The sequence below is a fragment of the Oryctolagus cuniculus genome, chromosome 2 (genome assembly GCF_964237555.1).
Source record: "Oryctolagus cuniculus chromosome 2, mOryCun1.1, whole genome shotgun sequence".
Classification (NCBI taxonomy): domain Eukaryota; kingdom Metazoa; phylum Chordata; class Mammalia; order Lagomorpha; family Leporidae; genus Oryctolagus; species Oryctolagus cuniculus.
Window position 1 is genome coordinate 184,593,384 of NC_091433.1, and position 7,705 is coordinate 184,601,088.

The window sequence follows — 7,705 nt, forward strand, 5'->3', positions numbered from 1 at the left end:
GAGAGAGAGAAACCCGTGTCCGTATCGGTCACTTTTTTTTTCTCTCTCTCTCTCTTTCTTCTAGTTAGCCTGGTGAACTTTCCCCCCCGGGGTCGTTCCCTCTAGTCTCCTCTTTCTGCTTGCCTGCCGGTGTCTCGGGCTATTGAGGTTCAGCTCACCTCGTGTTCCAGTGCTGGTGTGTTGAGTCTGTGTGGTGGTCTCCCACGCTCTCCACGCAGGTCCACTGTGAATCACTCGTTCCGGAAGAGTTTCTTCTGCTGTTTCTTCCCCTACTCTTCCTTGAACCTGCAGTATCTCCACTTGTATTAAACTGGAATTTGAAGTTCCCCTTGTCACAGGCCCAAAGCTGCCCGCCCCACAGCTGAGTGCGGTCTCGGAGGAAGATGTCATTCAGCTCCCACAATCCGTGGACTACTCGCTGAGAACCGGGGACAAGGTGCTGGCACCCTGGGAGCCAGACCAACAGCACTACGGCCCTGGCACTGTTTTGCTGGGCTTGGAGATGACTGACTCCATGAGAGCATCAGAGGAAGAAGAAATCACTGTTCATTTCTGGAATGGCCTGACAGCTAAGGTGCCTCAAGGTGGGGTCCGGTGGGTGCCCCCAGCTGTCTGGAGGAAGGCTGTGGAAAGGCTGCACAAGCCTGTCCCCAGGGAGCACCTCCGGCCCCTCCTCTGGGCCCCATGCTGCTCTCTGCTGGGGCTGGTTGCTGGATGCATCACCAGCGGGCTTCCTGCGGGCATGCAGTTCCTGTGCCCTCCCTGCCACCCCCGCGCCTGCTGCCCTCTGCTGTGCCAGGGCTGCCTCTGCTGCTCCCCCTTGGGTGGCCCCACCTGGTGGCCCATAACCAGGACCTCCAAGATCTCAGCTAGAGAGCTTGCTGAGTTCGAGCTGAAGTCCACAGGCCAGCTTTTGCCCCTGGAGGGTTCCACAGAGAAGGCGGCAGCAGTGCAGGCTCCAGTGGCTGTGTCTTCCTCCTCCTCCTCCACTGAAGAGGAAGATCTGGACACTGATCTGGACAGGGGCCTTCCCCAGACCCTGATGGTGAACTGTGCAGTCCACACAGAACCCATCTTCCTTGAGAAGTCTCGGAGGCAGGCTGCCCTTGGGCAGCCCGAGTGGAGGTACTGGAGGAGAAACGGACCCCAGCCATGGCCCGGGAAGCCAGGAACAAGATCTTGCACCATCTGAAAGGAAGAGAAGGACACTAAGCAGGAGAAAGTGCCACCTGCAGTAATGGGGACTGCTACAGAGCTGGCCCTGAGAGCCAGCAACGTGAAACTACCACAGACCCTGCCGGAGGAAGCTGGACGCCGAAGGCTGAGTACAGGAACATATCATAGGGACAAGAACTCACCCTATACAAAGCTCGGAGGATCTAGGAGGAGAAAGAGCACAGGCTACAAGTGCAGCAGCTGCACCCCATGAAGACTTCCCTGCAGACAAGCAGCCAGAAGGCACCTGTCGTGAGGGGCATGGGAGTATGGCGGCCCCACCCCAGGGCGCTCTGCCACAGGGAGCTGACGATTCTGCATGAGGATGCCCCATTCATGGCTACGACAGAGTGTGGTCAGTCTGCTTGGGGCAGATGTGTCCACAGCCTCTCTGCCATCTTCTCATGAAGCCTACAGTTACATGTGGGTGACAATGTGTTGTACCTGTAAATGCAAATACAAATGAATTCATTTCAAAAAAAAAAAAAAAGGTGCTCCCTTCCTATTCCACCATCTTGCCTGCCAGTATTTGACATGTATATATTACCTTAATAAAGACTGAGGTGCCAAGTGGAGGTATACTTCGAATTTTTCCAGAAGGTAAGCCCAGTTTGCTGACATTGAACCCAAATTTGCTAGACTTCTGTTCTTCTGGTCTGACCCTCGCAACCCTCATGAAGTACCTGGTTGAACTTTTAACACAGAATTATTCTTAGGTGTTTAAAGTTAACTGAAAATTGATCTCTTTTAGAAAAAGAGCGTGAATAGGAGAGGGAGAAGATATACAGTTCAGCTCATGTTCCCTTGGACTTACCCCTGAGCGTGAGGCTAAAAGCTTGCCATGGGACTCCAAATCCCATTAAGTTGGCAGGTACCAATGCCATCTTACTAGTTAAAGTGATCAGTTTAAGTGCATAATTGATCATAAAGATAGGATTAAATGTTATAGAGTCACATAAATAAGACCAAGTGCCTGCTAATAATTGATAGAACTAAAAAGGAAAGAATGATCCAACATGGGAAGCAGGTCACACAGCAGACTCATAAAATGACAAATGCCCTTAAGAGCACTCAGGCCTCAGAATCAGCCCTTAAGGCATTCAGATCTGGCTAAAAAACCCATGAGAACATTTCAGGCCTGGAAAGCCAAGACACTGTGGCAAAAAATGACCTACATGAAAGATTTCTGTGAGTGAGATCCCAATGGAAAGAAGGACCATCAAAGAAGGAGGTACCTTTTTCTGAAGGGAGGAGAGAACTTCTTTGATCATGGCCTTATCTAAATACTGATGGAATTTGTGGACCCAAAAGGCTTCCATAGCCTTCGTAGCTCATGACAAGAGCAAGCCCCAGGTGATCACTGACATCATAAATAAGTGTACCAATTATTAAATCAACAACAGGAGTCACTGTGCACTTGCTCCCCAAGTAGGACCTTTGTACTATGAAAATTAACAGCAAAACTAGTCTTCAAATAGTACTTTATACTTTGTCTGTGTGGGTGCAAACTGTTGAAATCTTTAGTGTAGAGTTGATCTGTTAGAAAGATAATTAAAAATGAATCTTAATGAAGAACAGGATGAGAGAGGGAGTAGATAGTGGGATGGATTGGGGCTGGGAAAGCAGGTATGGGACAAAGAACTGCTATAATCCAAATGTTGCACTTATGAAAGTTATATTTATTAAATAAAAGCTTTCTATAAAAAAGTAGATACAAAGGATTAAAAAATAAGATATTATTCTATGCCCCTCAGCATCCCTTAGGATTAAGTTCTGGAATCTGAATTGTTAATGATATAAGCAGGCAAATATGATCAAATTGATTAGATTTGTGAGCTCGAAGACCATTCCCTCCACCATGCTCCTATTGGACCTCATCTATATACCCACCTGCTAATCATACTAGGTAATCACTCCCCTTTGGGAGTAAATAAAAGGCCTGGACCACAATGGGTCCTTCCCTTGTTACACCTGGCATCTGCCCTGCCTCTACTTTCCTGACTGCATGCTTGCTCCATATGGCACCTGGCCTGCTCTCCGATATGGACCCAACTTAGCTTCTAGACTTTTTTCTCCCTTAATTAAAGCCCTGACTTTCCTGTGCATTCCTCACTGAATAAAATCCTTAAAAACTTAAAAGTTAAAGTGATAATTTTTATATCTTATGAAAAGTTAAAAATAATTTTAAAAAAGAGTGAGCAGGTATTTAGTCTAGCATTTGATACTCATATCCCACATTAGAGTTCCTGGGCTCAATTCCTGGCTCCAGCTTCCTGTCAATGTAGACCCAAGAAGCACCAGTGAGTCTCAGATAACTGGGTTCTCACCTCCCATATGGTAGGTCTGGGTTGCATGTTGCGTTTCAGGCTACTGGATCAAGCCCCAGTCATTATAGGTATCTGAGGAGTGAACTAGTAAATAGGAGTGCACTTGCATTCACTTCATCCACCCAACACACACCTCTCAAGTAGAAAATGTAAATTCAACTCACTCTGGATTATCAAAAGCAGAGCATCTAATAGTAGACTCCAGAACTGCTTCAACAGATCTGTATGTAAACTTATGAAAACTTAAGCATGAGTGATGCTGTTCTACAACACAGTACTTAAATAGGCTCTCCAACACAAGGACCCACGTGCTAATGCATGTGCTAGACCATACACGGTAACTTAATGAAGGTTCTATTTAAGGTAGAAATGATAGGAGAGCAGTGTGAGTGAAAAGAAAGGGCAGTGAGTTTAGGTAATACTTCAGAGAAAGCATCTATGAATGGAAAGAGATCGTATGCTCGCAAGCTGGCAAAGCAGGCTCATGGGAGAGGTTGTTTCTAAGAACTTTTGTTTTCTGTTAAGAAAAAACCCTGAGGCCAGCATTGTGGCACAGCAGTTTCAGCCACCATCTGAAGTACTGGCAACCCAAATGGGCATTGGTTCAAGTCCTGGCTGCTCTGCTTCCAGCCCAGCTCCCTGCTAATGTGTTTGGGAAACCAGCAGAGAGGATGGCTGAAGTCCTTGGGCCCCTATACATGCATAGGAGACCTAGAAGCAGCTCTTGGCTACTGCCTTCAGCCTGGCCCAGCCCTGGCCATTGTAGACATTTGGGAAGTGAATCAGCAGATGAAATCTTCATCCCCCCCTTCACACACACACACACACACACACACACACACACACACACCCTCTCCCTCTGCTTTTAATTCTGCCTTTCAAATAATATCTTTAAAAAAAAGATGGAAAAACCTTGGGCATGTTGAAGTGCTAATGGGAAGGATTTGACTAAGATGGAGAAGCTGAATGAAAAAATAACCTACAGTAAGTTTTCCAGACTTGTTAGGATTTGGCTTCAGAGCAACCTTGGAGGCACTGGTGTTAGAGAGAAGGTATGCTTCTTTAACAGGGATACAGGGGGAAAATAAAGGATAAGGAATTGAGTTTTCAAATTTGATGAAAGTAGTTATAGGTTTTCCCATTACATGGGTTCCATTCTCTTTTAACGTCTAGAAGAAAAACTGTTTAGCGTATGGAAAAAGGAATCGGAGGCTTGAAACAGTTGCATTTTTCAGTTCATATTAATAAAAGGTATGTCAAGGATCCAGTGTTGTGGTATAGATTAAGCCTCATCCTGCAGCACCAGCATCCCATATGGGCACTGATTCGTGTCCCAGCTGCTCCTCTTCTGATCCAGCTCTCTGCTAATGGCCTAGGAAAGCAATGGAAGATGACCCAAGGTCATGGGTCCCTGCATCCACATGAGACACCTGGAAGAAACTCCTGTCTCCTGGCTTCGGATAAGGACAGCTCTGGCCGTTGCAGCCATTTGGGGGAATGAACCAGGGGATGAAAGATCTAACTCTGCCTCTCGAATTAATAAGTTTTTAAAAAGGTATATCAAAACTAATGAGTCTTTGCAAAACAAAGAAACTACGGAAGAGAAGAGGGAAGTAAAGGGACTGAAGAGTAGAAGCTTGTGGATTTGCTCTGACATCCTTTATGTCCTAGATGGGTGAACGTCCTTAATTGCCCCAAGGAGATTGTTATGAAATTGTGAAGAACAGCTCATGCTGTCAGAGAATTTCATACCAGTTAAGCAATGGAAGAGCCTTGCAGATTTCCTAGTCCACACTTATTGTACAGATGGGAACAATGCACACCCACACTGGGGAAGTCCCACAGACTGTTGACTTACCAAGTCAGGATTAATAACACCATGTCTTGTTTTTTTTTTTTCCTTTTTTTTGTTTGTTATATAGTGTTTTTTTATTTAATGTGAATTTACAAAGTGCAACTTTTGTATTGTTGTAGCTTCCCCCCTGCCCCAACCTCCCTCCCTCCCGTGGCCCTCCCCTCTCCCACTCCCTCTCCCATCTCGCCCTTCATCAAGTTTCATTTTCAATTACCTTCATATACTGAAGATCAACTTAGTATATACTAAGCAAAGATTTCAACAGGCTGTACTCACACAACAACTAGTAGTGTTGTTTTTAAGTTTCATAGTAAAACACATTAAGGACAGAGATCCTATATGGGGAGCATGTACCCAGTGACTCCCGTTGTTGATTTAACAATTGGCACTCTTATTTATGACGTCAGCAATCACCCGAGACTCTTGCTATGAGCTGTCTAGGCTATGGAAGCCCCTTGAGTTCACCGACTCTGAACTTAATAACACCATGTCTTGTAACATTCAGGCTACCATGGACACCAAACCCCTGGCCAAGCTCCAGAGGCAGCAGCTCATTTCAGGCCACCAAGCAGGTGACTGAAATGAGAAATGTTGATTGGCAAGGTGAACATGGTTACCTATACCCAAGTTCTGTTACTGACCCTTCCAGAAGAGCTTACCTAGAATTCAGGCAGGAATTCATTGAGTCACCTCTACTTTTCTGTTAAATGTCCTGCCTCACTACAAGGTTCAAGAAGTTTCTACCGGGACCAGCATTGTGGCGTAGCAAGTTAAGCTGCTGCCAGCGACACTGGCATCCCACATGTGTGCCAGTCTGAATCGTGGCTGCACCATTTCAGATCCAGCTCCCTACTCATGTGCCTGGGAAAGCATTGGAAGATAGCCCAACTCCTTGGGCCACTGATCCCATATGAAAGACCCAGAAGAAGCTCCTGGCTTCAAATCGGCCTAGCTCTGGTGGTTGCAGCAATTTAGAGAATGAACCAGCCAATGGAAGCTTACTCTGTTGATCTCTTCCTCTCTCACTGCAACTCCGCCTTTCAAATAAATAAAAAAAAAAAAAAAAAAACCCTTCCTACAGTGATTCAGCAAAATTGGTGAAATCCATGGGACTTGGATTCCAGAGCTCTCTCATTTGAAGGATTTAGCTTCCTGATAATGGAGGAACTGGTATCTGGCCTGGAAGCCCAAGTTCTCATCTTTATTTCTCCATTCCATTACTGCATAATGCCAGCCAAATCAGATTTCTCTGTGCCTTACCATCTCCAGCCATGTACTGTACTGTTTGTGCTTCTAGTACACTTTGAAGAAATGCTTTCAAAGTTGGGGCTTGCTTGTATTTTGAGAATGGATAGAAAAGTCCTCACGTCACCACACTTTGAGGTTTCCACTCATCACATCTCTTACTTCCATAAAGACCTTGTTCTCATTTTCCAAATAGAAAAAAAAAAATCAAACAAGGTGACACATGGACCAGGAATACCAAAAGAGCCCCACCACACCCCCAGGATGCAAATGATAAAGAGTTTCAAACTAGAACATACAATAGGTTTTATTCTTCCATATAATGACATGAAGGTACTTTAGAACAAAATAATGCTCGCAAGCTTTGGGGATTTTTTTCATTTTCTTTTCATTTATCATAAGTACAGTAACCAAGGTTCCCGTCCATCACCATGGAAGGCAGTGTCTCAACAGCCATATATCTGACTATGAATTCAACGTATCTAAGAACCAAGGCCCCACCATTGTCTCAGAGAAGCTCTCAAAGGGCAAAGTCTAGACCATTGTTACCAGAGCCTAATGTGGATTCCATCTCTCCGGGAGGATGGAACACTTTGTTGCTTTCATATAATAACAGCCACAATTTTTTTCTGGGGGAATGGAAGACCTAGAATACAGGGCCAAAATAGAGAGGACAATGGAAAGCTAATATATCATTAACATGCTTTTGGAGAAGCTCCTTTGGCAACTACCAATGCAGTATCCAGGACCAATTTGAAGATAAGAATCAATTTAATTAATTTTAAATGGCCTTGCACATGGACAAAGCCAAGCACAGAAGAAAATAAGAATCTGCTTCAAATGTATTCTGTGGAAAGAATCATTAAGAACAGAAGATGGAGCTCAGGAATGCTCAGCTCACCACCCCTGCCAGTGAGCTTTTGGTTTTGGTTCCACAATTCTAACAAATAAGAGGAGCAAAAGTGGTATCAAAAGTACTAGGTTCAAGCCTTGATCCTGCCATTCATTGGTTGAGCAACTTAGGCAGGCTATCTAATATTCTAAAGCCTCAGTCTATAATGTG

At 45.0% G+C, this 7,705-nt stretch overlaps 1 pseudogene; it reads left to right on the top strand.

Annotated features, from left to right (window-relative positions):
- Window positions 1-283: 283 nt before the first annotated feature.
- LOC100356953 (uncharacterized protein C11orf16 pseudogene) lies at window positions 284-5,409 on the top strand (annotated as a pseudogene).
- The last annotated feature ends 2,296 nt before the right edge of the window (window positions 5,410-7,705 follow it).